Source organism: Kogia breviceps, chromosome 4, assembly GCF_026419965.1.
Source record: "Kogia breviceps isolate mKogBre1 chromosome 4, mKogBre1 haplotype 1, whole genome shotgun sequence".
Classification (NCBI taxonomy): Eukaryota; Metazoa; Chordata; class Mammalia; order Artiodactyla; family Physeteridae; genus Kogia; species Kogia breviceps.
The window spans coordinates 43,475,099-43,494,081 of NC_081313.1; positions in this window are offsets into that span (position 1 = coordinate 43,475,099).

The following is an 18,983-nucleotide window of genomic DNA, read 5'->3' on the forward strand; positions in this document are numbered from 1 at the left end:
GGTAGGGTACTCTCCTCTGAACCAGAAATAACAAAACCGTCATATTTAATAGAAAGTAGAAACTTCATGCTAAGGAGAACATGTTGTTACTGAAAAGATAGGTGTTTTTAAAGATTTTAAAGTGACCACACAAATACTCAGAATTATTGGCAAACATAAGCTTTTTGGTGAAATCAAAAATATTTTGACAATCATAATAATGGTACCACTTAGGCAAATTATCACCCCGGCAAGTACCCATTCCAATGAGAGAGAACATAGGAGTTCACAGAGAATCTGATGAGAAAACCTTCCCCAAAGAAACCATCCACTGTGGAATGTTCACTGGTCTCCTGCATATGCCTTTTCCAGCAATGAGGGGGCATATTCTGAGATACAGAACTAAAGGAGTTTGAAGGAGAATATTTTTGTTCTATATTATTAGAAATAAGGTGCTATCACAGAGTGGATACTCAAAAAAAAGGCAATGAATGAAAAGTGTGTCCCTTCAAAGGGAAAGGCAAAACAAAAAATGTACAGAAGGAAAGAGGAAAGAAGGAATGAAATCCCTAATTCTCTTGGTTTGACACCACTGTAAGAGGAAGTGAGGAAAAGGGACAGATTTCAAGAGCAAGCATGATATAATGGGATAGCCCTAAGAAGAAAGTCTATTCATTTCTCCACTTCTAATGGGATGCAAGAGCTCCCCACTCCACCCAGCAGACTCCTCGTGCCCTGGAGGAGAGGCTCGAAGAAGCAACTTTACCAAGGATGTATGGTTCTTTGTATTTTGCTTTTCCACTGCTAGATAACAGCCACATTAATGAAGGAATTTACCAAACTTAATCATGTTAATCCCCACCCCCACCCTAATCCAGAATGGAATGAGTATCTTCTTTCCAAGAGAGATAGGCGTCCTTCACTCTTCCCAGTGCTCAGATCCTGCCTGCAGTGGATTGCCTCCAAGTCTCCAGAGGAAAAAAACTTGAGTAAATAACCTACTAAGTAGGAAAGAGGGCTGTTGTTCAGACAATGCCCATATCACCAGGTTATTGGCCACTACCCTCTGGCCATCCAGAAGGGATCTGAATTAGGAGAAATTTTCTCCATGTGGTTGTATGATTGAGTCATTCATTCCATGGAGTCAAAAACAAAAACAAAACACACACAAAAAAGGAAGGGGGGGCAGAAAAAGTAGGATGTGACATATTATGTGTCACTGTCCTCCTTTCCCCATTCTTCCAAGAGAAAATGTTTTTTACAAAAACAACTCCCAAACAATTAACAAAATGGCAATAAGAACATACATATCAATAATTACTTTAAATGTAAACTGAGTAAATGCTCCAATCAAAAGACACCAAGTGGCTGAATGGATACAAAAACAAGACCTACATATAAGCTGTCTATAAGAGATTCACTTTATTAAGTCCCATTTAAAAATTTTTGTTTTTATTTCCATTACTCCGGGAGGTGGGTCAAAAAAGACCTTGCTGTGGTCTATGTCAAAGAGTGTTTTTCCTATGTTTTCCTCTAAGAGTTTTATAGTGTCTGGTCTTACATTTAAGTCTTTAATCCATTTGGAATTTATGTTTGTGTATGGTGTTAAGGAGTGTTCTAATTTCTTTCTTTTAAAGGTAGCTGTCCAGTTTTCCCAGCATCACTTATTGAAGAGGCTGTCTTTTCTCCATTGTAGGTTCTTGCCTCCTTTGTCATAAATTAGGTTACCATATGTGCGTGGGTTTATCTCTGGGCATTCTATCCTGTACCATTGATCTATATTTCTGTTTTTGTGCCAGTACCATACTGTCTTGATTACTGTAGCTTTGTGGTATAGTTTGAAGTCAGGGAGCCTGATTCCTCCAACTTTTTTTCTTTCTCAAGATTGCTTTGGCTATTCGGGGTCTTTTGTGTTTCCATATGAATTGTGAATTTTTTTGTTCTAATTCTGTGAAGAATGCCATTGGTAGTTTGACAGGGATTGCATTGAATCTGTAGCTTGCCTAGGGTAGTATAGTCATTTTCACAATATTGATTCTTCCAATCCAAGAATGTGGTATATTTCTCCATCTGTTAATGTTATCTTTGATTTCTTTCATCAGTGTTTTATAGTTTTCTGAGTACAAGTCTTTCACCTCCTTAGGCAGGTTTATTCCTAGGTATTTTATTCTTTTTGTTGCAATGGCAAATGGAAGTGTTTCCTTAATTTCTCTTTCTGAGTTTTTGTTGTTGGTGTATAGGAATGCCAGAGATTTCTGTGCATTAATTTTGTATCCTGCAACCTTACCAGATTCATTGATTAGTTCTAATAGTTTTCTGGTGGCATCTTTAGGATTTTCTATGTATAGTATCATATCATGGGCAAACAGTGACAGTTTTACTTCTTCTTTTCCAATTTGTATTCCTTTTATTGCTTTTTCTTCTCTGATTGCCATGGCTAGGACTTCCAAAACTATGTTGAATAAGAGTGGTGAGAGTGGACAACCTCGTCTTGTTCCTGATCCTAGTGGAAATGCTTTCAATTTTTCATCATTGAGTATGATGCTTGCTGTGGGTTTGTCATATACAATCTTTATTATGTTGAAGTAGGTTCCCTTTTTGCCCATTTTCTGGAGAGTTTTTATCATAAATCGGTGTAGAATTTTGTCAAAAGCTTTTTCTGCATCTATTGAGATGATCATTTGGTTTTTATACCTTAATTTGTTAACGTGGTATATCACATTCACTTTGTCTAAAGTGTATAGACATTCACTTTGTCTAAAGACAAACACAGACTGAAAGTGAGGGGATGGAAAAAAGGTATCCCAGCCAACTGGAAATCAAAAGAAAGCCGGGGTAAAAATACTTATATCAAACACAGTAGACTTTTTTAAAAAATAAATTTATTTATTTTATTTTTGGCTGCATTTTGTCTTCATTGCTGCATGTGGGCTTTCTCTAGTTGCAGCAAGTGGGGGCAACTCTCATTGCTGTGTGTGGACTTTTCTCATTGCAGTGGCTTCTCTTGTTGTGGAGCATGGGCTCTAGGTGCATGGGCTTCAGTAGATATGGCACACGGACTCAGTAGTTGTGGCACACGGGTTTAGTTGCTCCATGGCATGTGGGATCTTCCCGGACCAGGGCTCCAGGCTGTGTCCCCTGCATTGGCAGGCAGATTCCTAACCACTGTGCCACCAGGGAAGTCCCCACAATAGACTTTAAAACTAAGACCATTACAGGAGACAAAGAAGACATTATATAACCATCAAAGGATCAATCCAAGAAGAAGATATAACACACGTAGATATATATGCACCCAACACAGAAGCTCCTAAATATATAAGCAAATATTAACAGACATAAAGGAAGAAATTGACAGTAACCCAAGAGGAAATGTTTTCTGTAAAGAACTTAAAATGTGAATGACATAAATACCTTAGAGTTGAGACAGATTTCTAGTCTAGAAGCAAAAGCACCACTGCTAAAATTAAAATTGTTCTGTGACACAGAGGAACCGTGGCCCATTGCTTGCAACATACAGCCCTAGTGCTTCAGCTAACCACAAGGAGTTAACAGTTATTGAATGCTTACTCTACAGACTAAGCACCTACATGCATTACCTCTTTTGAAAATCATATTTGGAACAAAGATTTACCTTCATGCCTATAGCACAGAATCTATGCTAGAGATTATCATGTTTAGAGAACTTATTTCACCAAAATAATTATAGCTACTTTATCAGCTAATTTGCAAACCCTGATTTAAATATACATATATATATATATACTGGCTCAGAAACAAGCCAAAAGAGCATAACACAGTCCTCTAAATGCAACCTTGAAGTTGTCCTTGTCTCAATCTCATGCTCTCATTTGAAAACCCAGCCTTTACATAAAAGTCCAACTTCACTGGGTGTGGCTGGCAGGCCCAGACAGGAGAAGTGCACATTTCTTTTTGGGGATCAGCATTTGGGGTAATCTCAGAGCAATGTCACCATGTGGCTAGTGTCCAGATCTCAGGATGAAAGCTGAGGATCTGAATAAGCTGAATAAGAGAATATCTGGGAACAAAAAATGGAGACCCGACCACAAGTTAATGTGGAACAATTGTCAAGTCTGGAGGCCAGTTCAGGCTGAAGGGAGACAGGAGGCTCACAGTGTGACAGCCGTGGATCCTGACGGAATCAGACTCAAGTTTTCCAACGTGCCTGTTGGTGCACTGAGGAACCCAGGAAAGCCTATGGCAATGCCACACAAAACCAGATCAGGATAGCTGCCCAAAAAGTAGCCCATGAAGCAGCCTGTACAGTCAGCAACCTTGAAACAAACACTGCTCACAAATGCAATGCCAGTTGGGCCGCTTCATCAGGAGCAAAAGTGATCTTTCTTTTGATTAGTTCAGAAACTTGCCTTCCAGAGATCAAAGGAAATTAGCTCTGGAGAGGTCGGATGCAGTTGTGGAAAGAAAAATGCTCAAGCTTTAAGGAGAAAGTTGTATATGTTCCTGACCCATTGACTATCTTCCTTACTCTTTTTTTCCCTGCCTGTTCAGGAGCTTCTTTCCTTACTTGAAAGTATTTTTTTTTCCCTTTGCAATGGAAATTTCCTTTCATATTAGGGTTAGGTTACATTCATTTTAATTTTCTTTTCTCCTATAATGTTTTTTTCTTTAAAAAAATCTATGAAAATAAAAGTTGTCCATTATAGAATATACAGAAAAAAATACAAAGAAAAAAACATACCTAATCCTACCACATGGATTACCACTGTTAATCTTTGTCTCTATTGATTTCAAGTCTTTTAATTTTTCTTTGTGTTTATATGTATATATGCATATACATATATTGTACATATAATCAGTTATTTTACAATATTGGGATCATTCCAAAATACAGTTTTGTGATCTTTTTTCCACTCAATATAATGAAAGCATATTCTCAAGCCATGAAATATACTCTCTGAAAACACATTTTTTAAATGACTATAATTAATATTCTTATTCAGGCTTTAACATTGGGTACAGTAGTTTAAATGGAATAATATATGGATTTTTCCCCTTTTTAATGTAACTTTGAGCCATTTGTATTTGATTGCACTCATCTTAATGCACCTTCCTATTGTTTTTCAAGATCAGACAATTTAAGTGCAGCCAATTAAATTGAAAACACTAAAACTGAGAACATCAGGAAAGATTTATTGCTGGTATAAACTACTGAGGAAACTTAAGCCAGCTGTATTTCTCAAAACAGCCATATGTACAATCAAATAAAATTCACCTCCTTTAAATAAGAGATAGCTTGTTTTTTGTGATTTTAGGTGTTACAATAGGCTGGCTTAGCTGTGTCATGACCTGGGATGGCACTATGTCCTTAGCTATCGGTTATTTACTTGCAAATATCTGAAACCGTTTATCCCATTAGCATAGCATCACAGCATATGGTTACCTAGAAAAATCTGGGTAATTGACTGTATTATCAGCTGGACTAAACTTTTGAACAGCTTTTATTCCCAATGTTTGGTTCCCAATGTTTGCCTTCAACTTGGTTGTTTGGAGCTCTCAGAAAACATTCTCCCAAAGAAACAAGCTCTAAGTGGTAGCTACCTGACAATGAACCAGAGGCATAATATGTCAATGCTAGGGGTACCATCTAATAGTGTAATAATCATACTGGAAGAACATAAATTCATAGTACTTTGGTGGGATCAGTGACTTTTTTTCTTATCTTTCACCCCAACTACTCAGCAGCAAGAGTAAGGATTCCAGAGAGCAATCTTGGGACACTCAAAGAAGCAAAGTCCTGAAAAGAAGGCTCAAGGGCTCCAGAGAAATGTGTCTCCTTCTCAGAGTGGGTCACCTTCCAGATACTTTGCTCTGAGCACCTCAGGATGGGTCTACCTGCTTCAATATTCTGCCATCACCATCTATTGACACCCCTCAAGCTTGGCTGCCTACCTTTGCCCACTTCCCAAATTCTTTTAAGCCTTCCTTTTTCTATAACAAGCTTAAAATCTTTTTTTAAGGTTGTCTAGGAGTTTGTGTTGCTAAGAATACTAAGAAAGAGGGCTTCCCTGGTGGTCCAGTGGTTAAGACTTCACGCTTCCACTGCAGGGGGCACGGGTTTGATCCCTGGCCCTGTAACTAAGATTCCACAAGCTGTGCAGTGAGGCCAAAAAAAAAAAAAAAAGATTACTAAGAAAGAGAAAGTGAAATCTCCCCCCAAAGTCCAGCCATAATTTTAATATTCTATAGAAAGACGAGGGTGGCAGTGGTAGTAAGGGCATAAAGTGAGATTAGAGATCACAGGGGTCTAGAGGAAACAAAACAAGCATCTACATTTCAGAGGAACATTCCATCCCAATGACTCCCCTGAACATTAGGGCCCTGGAGAGTAAGAAAGGAGAGTGAGAAGTTAAGGTACAGATGAGGCTTCTACCACGAGGGACCTCAGGAATATTAAAGGAGAAAACCTATTGGAGAATTAGCTTCCTGTCTCATTTTCCTCCATTTTGCTATTATCATATCACCATTTAAGTGGATAGAAAATAGGGTGTATTAAGAAGGGAATCAATGTTACCTAAGTTTTTACCATGGTCCAGGCCCTAGGCTTTGACAAATGAGGAAACTGAGCCTCAAGGAAGTTAAGTGAGAAACAAGGACAAAGGGAAGCAGGAAGAGGGTGCAGTTCTTAGCAGGAGCAAAGCCAGGAAAAGCAAGTTGGAGGACCTAAGGAAGCCTCAGAGAGTGTCAACTGGGAAGCAAAAATAGCTCTCTGTTCCCTGACTGCCATTCCCTGATCCTTGCTTAGAATGGGGCTGCCATTCCAAAGACAGTTCCTACATATGGAATGAAAGTAAAGCATATTCATCTGTAGATGGGGCTGTATTCTGCTTGGCAACATGCATACACCACCATGGCATGTTTCGGTTTCTACCAGAAAGAGGTTCAGAAGAAATTATTAACGGTTAAATGTTTCCAACAAGACAGCCATTCCTCCCTCTCTCTCCATCCTGCACTGTCAAGCTCTGAATTTGGTTCCAAGATCCTACATGAGTCTACAGTCTTTAATGTTGGAAACATGTCGTGATTGAAACAAATTCAATTATTTTCAAAATGGATGGGGCATGTCTTACTTTCAGTTGTTCTTACATGAACTTAACAGGATCTTTTTTTCTTCTGGGGGATAACCCAATTCTAAACTTCATTTCTTTTGCCTTTAGCTGGTTACATCAGTTTCACATTTTAAACTTATTTGTTCTAAGCCGTCCAATAGGTCTAAGTTGCAGGGTCTCTCCCTACGATCTCTAGAAAAGTTATCTTTCCTATGATAATTTAGCTTTCTCATCTTATTTTAATAAATAACGTAGCATTATTCTCATTGCTAGATAATATTAACAATAACAACAACAAAAAACCATTCCTAAGCAAAGGAGATAACTAGAAAGTTCAGACAAGAAATGATATCCTAATAAATATTCTCTCATATTTAGCAAATTTCATATTTCTGCTCAGCTCAGAACTTGGCATCACAAATGTTGTAGAAACAAAAACGTGAGCAATCCTGGGAGAGTCTTATTTTTAAAGAGCAGGAAAACACTTGACAGTTATACAGAAAAGGTCTAGACCTTTCAGCAGTGAATCAGGAGGAGAGTGAGGTTCTGACCAGCAGCAACATCAACAAAAAGGGACACTTCAGAAAAGTCTCTGAACTGTCTATTATAAAGTAGAAATTCTTTGGGTTTCTTCCTGTACCCACTGTCCCCTAAGCGTGGAAAATAAGCAACAGTTTCATTAGCAGCACACTCAATAAGAACTTCTTCGCAGTCTAAGCGTATTGGACAACTTTATTGCTGAAGAAAAGCAGGATCTAACTCCTCAGGCTACAGCCTTGCCAAGTCCCAGAGGCAAAACAAGATTGTCTTTATTGTTATGATGGGACGCAAGATGTTTCTAAGGTTTAAAGTTCAACTTTTACAAGCACTTCCCTTTGTCTCCAGAATTACTTTATACTTACAAGGTATGGTCCCTTAATTCCCACAAGGAAATTTATTCCCTAAAAAAGAAGTCCAAAGTCAAAGAAGAATAAAGGCTGAAAGACTTAAAAGTCCAGAGATTTCTGAAGACTTTGGATTTGATTTATATTTTGCTCCTTGGGGTTATTATTTGTGTGGATTAAGATATTGTGGATAAGGAGAACTTGTTCTTTCTTTATAAAAAATTGGTATTAAAATTAGATGAATGTAAAATCATGACAAGTCAATGCATTTATAGCATATTAGTATGCCCTAACATGCATCACTGCTTCATTTTCACTATTCAGTCACTAATAATTATATCTTAAAATAATAAGCCCTATCTTTCATCATGAGTATTTATTTACAAAGCACAATTTCAATAACTGTAATTTTCCTTTCTAAAGAGTTATGTGATATCTTTCAAATGAGCCTGTTCTTTTTAGTATTCTCTTCCATTATTATGATTTCCCCTTATTTTATTTTAGACATACTTATTTTATAGTATCCTAATTTTCATATTGCCTTAATAAGTTCCTGGGGTATAAATTTTCCTAATTTTTATTCTATTTCATTTTGTGGCATGTGGAGTGTGTATGTGTGTGTGTATATGTGTGTGTGAATTCTGTATGCTGTGAACTGTAGAAATGTATTAGAGAATGATTTTTATTTTTTTCTGTAAAGGAAGCCCAGGGGTTTCATTAGTCTACAGTAAGTTCCTATATTAATTTATCAGCTTGGGATTCCCCAATTAGCAAGTAGGGTAAATTTGGATTCCACACCATGCATAGCACACTCATAGAGTTTCAATTTGTCGTGGGAAATATTTTTTCCACCAGGACCCTGGGTACTCATGAGCTTCCTTGGAGATTCCCAGGGCCTTTGGGTAGTTTTTAAAGTTTACCTTTTATTGAAAGGGCAGGCATCCATGGCCCTGGCTTCAGGCTAGGATCTCAGCAGCCTGGAGTAGGCCAGGGACAGATCTTTGGTAGGCAGAGTAGGCATTGAATGGTGGGCATTGAAACCCTACCATCTCCCTAGGCATCTGGTGCATATATCAAAGTCTAATTCTCTTCTGGGCCATGATAACAGCTGCTCATGAACTTATTCTGGTTTTGAGTTCCCTCTTTTTTTCAGATACCTGGAGATTTCCCTTTCTTCCTTTCGGGTACAACTTCCTATTTTTAACATTTTATGTGGTTTTTTAATTTTTATTTTATACTGGAGTATAGTTGATTAACAATGCTGTGTTTCAGGTGTACAGCAAAGTGATTCAGTTATACATATACATGTATCTATTCTTTTTCAAATTCTTTTCCCATTTACATTATTACAGAATACTGAGCAGAGTTCCCTTTGCTATACAGTAGGTCCTTGTTGATTATCTGTTTTAAATATAGCAGTGTGTACATGTCAATCCCAAATTCTGAATCTATCCCTCCCCCCAACCTTTCCCCTGGTAATCATAAATTCTTTCTCTATGTCTGTTAGTCTGTTTCTGTTTTGTAAATAAGTTCATTTGTATCATTTTTAAAAAAAATTCTGCGTATAAGTGATATCATATTTGTCTTTCTCTGTCTGATTTACTTCACTTAGTATGATAATTTCCAGATCCACCAGTGTTGCTGTGAATGGCATTATTTCATTCTTTTTTTAAAAAAATTAATTATTGTTATGTGTTTGTGTGTGTGTGTGTGTACAGAGCTTCCATGATAGTCTGTCATGTTGCTGGGACCAACAATCTAAAGAACTTTTATGTAATTTTTTTCATTTACTTATCAGGACAGGGAAGTAAACATATTTTCCCAATTTTAGAGATGAGGGAATAGAAATTCAGACATCTTAAGTCACAGAGCTAATGCATGATGAAGCAAAGCTGGTGACATCTAGACCTATATTCTTTCCATTCTGGAACTGCACCTCAGGTCCACTCTGCTAGAGATTCCTAATCAGGGTGTTCTTCAACCTTTTGGCACTAGGAACTGTCTTCAGGCTCAGTAAGCAATGCCTTAACACATATATTCTATTATGCTTCGAATATATCTATTTGATTTTGTGATTAATGAAATGTAACTTCATTTAAAAGTAAAACTCCCAGCAAGTCTACTACTTTTTTTTTAAATAAAAAATAACTTTGGTTTTATTATACTGCTACAACAAAATCAGAGGTAGTTAAAAAAAAGAAATATATAAGCAACACATATCCACCAGCAAGTCTACTTCTTGGTGTCTAATTCAGAGATACTGGTCACATAGTCCTAAGGAGATTACATATACAGACACATGTATGGATACACATACACACACCAAATGATGATTGTGTAACACATTTCATAGTAGCAAAATGTGAGGGAAAATATAAATGACCAACAAAAGGGCAATGAATAAACTATGATATTACACAGGGGTTAAAAAAAAGTGGGGCTCTCTATGAACTGACATGAAACAACTTTCAAGACACTATGTTGAGCTGCAGCATAATACTGTAGGATGTAGTTTGTTAAAAATGCATGTACCACACATAAAAAGTAGTACCAACTATTTTTATAGATGCACATCTGTATATGAGAGCAGAGAAAAGTTATGGATGGATACAAACTATGGTACTAATAGCAGTTCCTTCTAGGGAGGGGTCTGGAATTGGAGCTCAGGTCATGAGATGGGAAGGAGGCGCCAGCTTTACAGGTTGTATAACTGAAGTTAATAAACAGTTGTATTTAAGTACATTTTAAAAGAGGCCATGTAACTGAATTCCCAATAACATCATCTTTTTTTTTTTTACATTGTGTTATTTCTCAGTCAACAGATACTGAAAAGACATATGTTAATCCATAAAAAATTTTGAAGCACAGTGGGCCTCCTAATCACATTACTGGTGACCTCTGTCCTTAGCCACATGCCTCTTTGTGTAATTAATGGCTATGCTGTGAGGCTAGAAAAGCAATCTGGCATTATTGTGAATCTATAAATCCTGGATATGCAAAGTCCATGACTAAGGCTAGTAGATCACACCAAGGTGTATGTTAAGAAGGAAAGTGTCATGGAAAACAGAATGTAATTTCTTCAAAAAACTAAAAATAGTGTTGTCATATGATCCAGCAATCTCACTCCTGGGCATATGTCTGAACAAAACTCTAATTCAAAAGGATATATGCACCTCAGTGTTCACAGCAGCACTATTCACAATAGCCAAGACATGGAAGCAACCTAAATGTCCATTGACAGATGAATGGATAAAGATGATTTGGTACCTATATATGATGGAATCCTACTCAGCCATAAAAAAGAATGAAATAATGCCATTTGCAGCAACATGGATAGACCTAGAGATTATCATATTAAGTGAAGTAGGTCAGGAAAAGAAAGACAAATACCATATGATATCACTTATATGTGGAATCTTATAAAAAAGGGTACAAATGAACTTATCTACAAAACAGAAACAGACTCATAGACATAGAGAACAGACTTGCGGTTGCTGGGGTGAGGAAGGGGGATGGATTAGGAGTTTGGGGTTAGCAGATGCAAACTATTATATATAGGATGGATAAACAACAAGGTCCTACTGTATAGCACAGGGAACTATATTCAATATCCTGAGATAAACCATAATGGAAAAGATTACGAAAAAGAATATATATGTGTATAAGTGAATCACTTTGCTGTACAGCAGAAATTAACACCTTATAAATCAACTATACTTCAGTAAAATAAATTTAAAAGAAGAAACAAGAAGGAAAGTGGCATATGAACCCACTGCTGCCACAAAAGTTAATATAAGAAAGATAATATATCACAGGCTCTCAGTGTGCAAGCTGCCCTTATACAAAGATCAAAAAATTCATATTTTCTTACATCTTTGTCGCATATCATTTCCTGTTTTTGGAGATCCTTGCTACTTGGTATGGGAGAGGCACACTAGGTGTTTCTATTACCACTGAAAAAACAGCACTGATTTTGTTTTCCCCTTTTGTTTAAAAAACAAACAAAAAAAGGTAGCCCAAACGTATTGAGACCTCCTTCTGCTACGAATTTCTACAAATACAGACTGAAGGACCTTTAGAGTCAAATCATTTTTAAAGACCCTGTGGTGTTCCAGGAGGACTCATGGAGAAGAGGTCAAGGAAAAGATGGTTGGGGAAAGTGCAGCCTCAAACAATCAGACACTCTCCATGAGTTAGCCATGCTTGAGCCTAGACATAAGCACTGCTGATAAGTGGGTTCAACCTCCTTCAGTCCAGTAAATTCTTTCAGATCAGCAGAATGCATCTTTGCCAGAAGTGAAAAAAGGAACACAAGCTAATGTGTTTAAAATAAGAAATATCTTTAAAATGGGTAGGTCAAATTCTTCCATAAATACAAATCAATTTATAAATCTGGAATTAGCCAGAGGAAGGAGTTCTGCAACGCACAGCCGTAGTAACCAGGTCCAACTTTAATCTTAGATTGATCTGCAAGCTCCTCTCCAGAGTATCTCTAGAAATATGTATATATAACTGAATCACTTTGCTGTACACCTGAAACTAACACAGTTTTTAAATTAACTATACTTTAATAATTAAAAAAAGATCTAGCATAACATCCATGAAGAAGTCAAAACACTCATGGATATCAGTGTCTCTCAGTGACGTTTAAACCCATGTTGCTGACTGAAGTCCTAACACAGGATTTACAGAAAGCAGTCCTTATTCAAAAGAAAGAAAGAAACATGTTCAAAAGTCATGGGAGGAATTCCCCAAATGCTTACTTTAGAAGACAATTTCCCATCGCTCTTTAAAAAACACATTTCCTGATAAAAGACATTTTCATACAGATTTAAGCACTTTATTCAACTTTCAAATGCAACAAAATCATTCCTCAGATGTTGCTTGAAAAACATGACGACTCCAGAACCTTGTGAAAGCGCTGTTTTTTAGCTTAAGATGCAGTAACTTTAGAAATGCCAACCAGGTAAAGCCCTTAGTTTTTTTTTTTTTTTTCAGTTTCTTCATAATCAGCACAACTGTACACTTTGCTCAAAATTTAATGAGTTTTAATGTTATCCTTTCAAGCAAGGTGTGTCTTGTATCCACAGAAACATCCCTATAAATCTGAACAGAAGTATATCTTAATTTCCTCCACTAGACAGAATCTTTAAAGTTTAAAATTTGCAATGAAAAGTTGCATTGCATAGGAGTTGAACGTTGAGTTCTCATCCTTTGTATATGGCTTAGTTGTTCTCAGCTGTGCATTAAGTTCTCCACCTGATGTCAAATAGGTTGGCATTTTTTGCAGATATGCTAAGTATAAACAGGGAGAGAGAATTAGATCCAAAATTCCATCAAGAGCATGTGTCATCGCACAAGTCAAAGACCAAGCATCACAGGAGTATTATTGTCACAGTCTTTATAAATCTACTTAATTTTTCCACTTGACAGAGGAGGAAACAAATTACAATAACTCTGGCTACCATCAATAAAGCACTTTGCTTTAATGCATCCTCTAATTCTCAATGCTACCTTATGAGGGAGGTACTATCATTATCCCATTTAGGAGGAGAAAACTGAGGCTGAGAAAGACTGAGACTTCCTTTAGATCTCCCCTCAAATGTTACCTTATCTGTGAAGTGTTCCCTTCATAAAATAGCAACCCCTCCCTGGCACTCCCTTCTCCCCATTATCTTGCTTTATTTTTCTCCCTGCCGTGTATTGCCAACCTGACACATCCTACATTTACATTTTTTGCTGTCTATCTTACCCTTCTAGCTTATAAGCCTCATGGAAAAGGGGCTTTGCTTTGTCCACTGCTATATCCCCAGCACAGAGAGTACTAGGCACGTACTTGGTGCTTAATAAATATGTCCAATAATGAAATTATTGAAGAAATCTGACTAAGGCCATTGAGCTAGTATTTGGTGGACCCAGTATTTGGATCCAAGACTATACCTCTTGAACACACGCTTTTAAACATTTTGCTATTACTTGAGGTCACTTCATCTTCTCTAACGTATCGGCTTATTTCACATTAAGATATTTTGCAGGAATTCCAGGCCGTCCCTTATTTTCTCTGGTTACCTCCCTTGCTGTGAGTACACTAAGAGGATACTTATTTGAAGGACTCCCAAACGGGCTGGGAGTCCTAGATGAGATTCTACCCTCAGCTAACTGGTCATCAAATCTCTCTACATCTCATTTCATAAACAAGGAGCCTTCTTTCTGTTCCAACTTGAACACTATTATTCTAAATTCTCAGAACAGAAATTTACAATGTGCAGAAGACTCCCCAGTGACTCCAAATGTTGGTGGAAGCCTCCAAACAAAATTCATTTTAATTGAATTAAATTAAAAACTGTGTGTTTCCCACATTCCACCTTCCCAACGCCCCCCCCCAAACAAAAACAAAAACAAAAAAGCACCTCTTGATAGAAAAGTCTGCAAGAAAATACACAAAAATTTTAACAGAGGAGGTCTGTAAGAGCAGGGATAACTTTTAAAAAATTTTTTACTCTGTATTTACCATATTACTTTTGTAATGAAAAAATACATTTTAATTTAAAAATAAATCTAAAAATAAAGATACAGCCAACAGAACTCTTAGGGAAAATAGTTTTATCAAGAAAGCAATGATTCATTTGTTCTATTATTTTTAAAGTGCCATTATGTGTTAGGCACTATATTATTCCTCCAAAAATAGACGATCAGTCTTTATAAAGTTTAAAAACAGCAAGAGTCCAGGATAAAAAGTTTTGCTAGGTCTGATTTCATTTTAAGAATGGGTTAGATTTAATGTTAAGATAGGAAGAAGAGAGACTACTCTGATGCTGTAACATTTATCGTTTCCATAGACACCATGCAACTGCCAGGTTTCATTCTAATTCAGGTATGTGTAACAGTTAACTTAAGATTGACTTGAGTCTTGATCAGAGTAGGGACACTTTTCTAACGCACATAGGGTGGAATTCTCAGTTTAGAATTCTCCCCCTTTCCTTTCTCCCATTATGGTGGTCTGCTTGACTCTCTTGCTCTCCTGGTCCCTGGAGTCTCCACCCACCTTGATATTTTCTTGATCAACCAGTGCTCTCAGTCATATTGACAGCCAGCTTCCTGGTGCCTATCCTCTCAGATTTGCCACAGCAGAACAACACACTTAACAAGACGGGGCAAGAGGAAAGCAGCCAGGCTCGCCTGCAGCCCCAGTTTATTGACTCATTAATAGCCTTGGCGTTACCTAGTCTTCCAAAAGCAATAGTGCAGTAATTAGCTTGCCTTGGCCAGTCAGCCAGCCCACAATAAAAGGCAATAAAATCGGAATGAATGGAAAGATAAAAAATAAAATCAGTTTACAAGAAGCATACCTTTAAACATGTTATTATCTTTTAAAATGAGAAGGCTTTGACTTTTAATTCCATAATGAATAGCCCACGAAGTTACTTGTCTGGACAGAAGGCATACCAGCTTCAAGCACCAGAACAAGAGTGCCTGGGAGAACAGTAAGTTGCAAATTATAAATTCTTTTATAGACAGCAACTATGTCTCCAATCCTCTGATCTTCCTCATAAAGCTGCTTCCAGAGAGTAGTAAGTGTCCCTGAAGGAGCCTAAGACGGGCAGCCTAGGAACCTCACAGGGCAATTAGCAAGCAGTTCCTTACCTTTAGTGGAAGCAACAATGTTTATTTTTGGACTTGGTGCCCACTTCACAAACACCCCAGTATGTTTTCAGTGTATATACATGTATGTATGTGTGTGTGTGTGTGTGTGTATATATATATATATATATATATATATATATATATCAGTATATATGTAATTTTATAAATATATTTATATATATACACACACAAATATATATATATAAAATGAACCAAGCCCGAAGCCAAACAGAAATGTCACTTCAGTTTACGTCAATGCTGGATTTCAGTTTAGTTATTCAAGTTGTTTCCATGGTCATCTTGATTTGCAGTGTTTTGATGGAGAAGCCTCAGATGTTTCAAACTAGAAATGAGAAAGTTGGGATCTTACCACCACTGTCTGGTTCATCTCCAAATCTGTTTCCTCATCAGCGAAAAAAAAGTTACCAGTGTTATTGAAAACGATGGTCTCGGTGGCATTGTCCCCACGGTCTCATTTGAGCAGGTGCTGCTACTGTGGTGTCTTGAGTGGGGCAGGAGCAGTGAGCTGTGCTGAGACCCTAATGCCCAGAGAAAACCAAGAGAGGAAGGAGTGGAAGCTAAGGAAATGTGGCCAGCAGGACGTGAGCCCCTAAGGGTGGCAGCCAGAACCATAGTGTACAAAGGAGCAAGGTGACCTCAGGCTCAGCACAGACCAGTATACATGATGCTCTGAGTTGCTAAGTGGACACAGCACCTGGAGACCCCAGACAGACAAGTACCAGCACACTAATTCTAGGAGGTCCTGGTGCAAAGCAGGATCTAGCCCAGAAAAAAATATCTCTAGAAAGGATTAAGGAGTACATATATAGACTCCGACTAAGCAGGCTACACTTCAAAGCTAGTTCCCAGAGGACAAAAAGTAAGGCATGAGGAGGAAGGCCAAAGCTCCTACCGCAATGCTCAGACCCACAACCATCCCAGGGATGAGAGCCAGCTGTAAGGCAGGAAGAAGAAGCAGAGTTGCTAATACCCTCCAAGCTTTGACCAACATTGCCTCCAGATTGGAATCTACTGGTGGAAGATCCTTGATATTACAGCAGAGCCGGATTGGGGGAGTAAACTAAGGGAAATCAGAGACTACCTTGAGGTTCAATGAAATTCACCAGTGAAGGTTCTCAGCACCCTGGCATTAAGTAACTGAAAGGCCCCAATGGGAAAGAAAATGTACTGAGATAAGTACAATAGTTATTAACATTTGACATCTACCCTAGCCTGAGGGTTGGTGGAAAACGGCTTTCAAATCTTTGTGTTTCCTGAAAGTGAGCATTTGCGTGAAAACTCAATACTTTGAATTCCTCAGTGTGTGTCTGCTGTCATTAGACAGGGAACATGGCTCCTCTGGGCACAGGCCTGGGAAGTGTCTCCTTAGATATCAAGATCACCGTCAGGGGCAACAATCTGCCAGGTTCTACGTGGAGCCACCCTCCAAAGCCAGAGGAGAATGCGCAAGACTAGGAATTTTAACACGCTACTGTCTTGACACTTTCAAGTGTCTCCAGTGGTTACTTCTGTTCTTGGCCAGGAGTTTCCTAACCAGCTTCTGGGTAAATGCTTAGTTAGCATTTTCACTCCGTCTGGGTCTGTGACTAAAAGGTTAGCAGTGTTTTGTTTTACAGCATGAGGGGAATTTGGTGCCTTGGAAACAGAGTGGCTAACTCAGACCAGTGGTTTTCAGGCTGCTCATGGAATCTTTTAGAAACTTAAAAAAAAAAAAATATTACCGGTGTCGGGGCTCTACCCCTAGAGATTCTGATGTAATCTGTCTTGGGTAGGCAGTATGCCAGGGAATGTTTTAAAAGCTCCTCAGGTGATGCTTAGCACTTCTCAAACTCTAATGTGCAGCTGAATCCCTCAGGAGCTTGCAGAACTCACAGATCCCAATCCAGTAGGTCTAGGGTGGAGCTTCAGATTCTGCATTTTTAACTAACTCCCAGGTGATGCCCACGCTGTCTGACTATAGGCCATACGTTGAGACGCCAGCAAATGGGGGGGAAAGTGTCAGGAAAGAGGATTCCACATTCATTTCCTCCCAGGGCTCGGGGTAGGGCAGTGAGCAGGTGAGCCCTCCCTGACCAGGGCAGACTCCACACCCCCGCCCCACCCACAAGATCCATGGCTCTTTCTTCAACCATCTGCCAGGTAGAGCAGATGCTCCCAGATCTCGAAGATGACCTTCTGAGTTAGTTATGAAAATAAGCAGTTATCCAAATGTGCAGTAAGGCCTCAAATCAATCAGGGCGACACCAATGGGAATCCAGGAGTCAAGCAGTGAACTTTAAAAAAAAAAAAAAAAAGAATCTGCCTTTGTTTCGCTTTGGCTCTGGGCTTGTGGGGAAACTCCGTAAGCAGAAGTTTAGGTAGCCCTGGCCCGTCAGATGACGAGCAGGGGCCGAACGAGGAAGAGAGCTCCGTGTACGCACAGCGGCTTGGTAGGGCTCTCCACGCAGTCCACAAACCTCTGCAGACTAAGTCTTGGCCACCTGGAGATTGGACCCAGTGAGGTCCTCCTGCAGTGGGTACCGCTCTCTCCTCTGCCTTCACCTTCCGGACATTCTGCTTTCCTCACCTCTCTCCCCAATCGGACATGTCTAGCAAGTTGAACTGCAAACTCTCTGTGACCTCTAGATCTATGGGATCCTCAGCCTTACTTCCCAGGACATTCTTTTTTTCTCCTCCCAAACTCAGAAGCTGTCTCCTCAGCTAGGTCTCACAGCATGGATTCCCCTACCTGGAAAGTCTCCCTTTCACATTTCCAATGACTGAAATACTCCTACTTCCCAAGGCCCCGCTTCAGTCCTATCTTTCTTGTCAATCCTTCCCACACCCACCAGGTCCCACACCTCCCTGGACACTTCTAGGACCTTCCCTTGTCATCCACGGCTTTTACATGTCCTGCTTCTCCCGAGTTACTATCTTTTCACAAGAATATGGCATATCTCCTTAAGCACATCATAAACATCTGTCTGGCAGTACTGTGCCTATACTTCCTTGTCCCTCCTGTCCCTGGTACTGTCCTTTGTAAATAGACGCTCAGTAAGATTTCTCACCTGTTTACCAGAGAGCTCACCACAGTTGGTGAAACTGAGATTCCCAGAAGCAAAAGATTCTCAGGAGCGTCCACTCACAGACAAGACTTCCCACCACTAACAAAAGTATCAGTTGCCTCAGTGCCTCAGATCCCTCTCTAATCCAGGGATGTTTGCCATTATGCAGTACCAAAGGGTCCCTCTTCTGGATTCCCTGAAAGCCCTATGCTTTATAATCCGACGGGTCTCCTGTCCAGGCCAACCCTCGTGTTGGGATGTGCGTCCAGTTCAATAACTGAATCTCAGGCCTGTGCAATTTTCACTCCTTGTAAGGAAGTCAA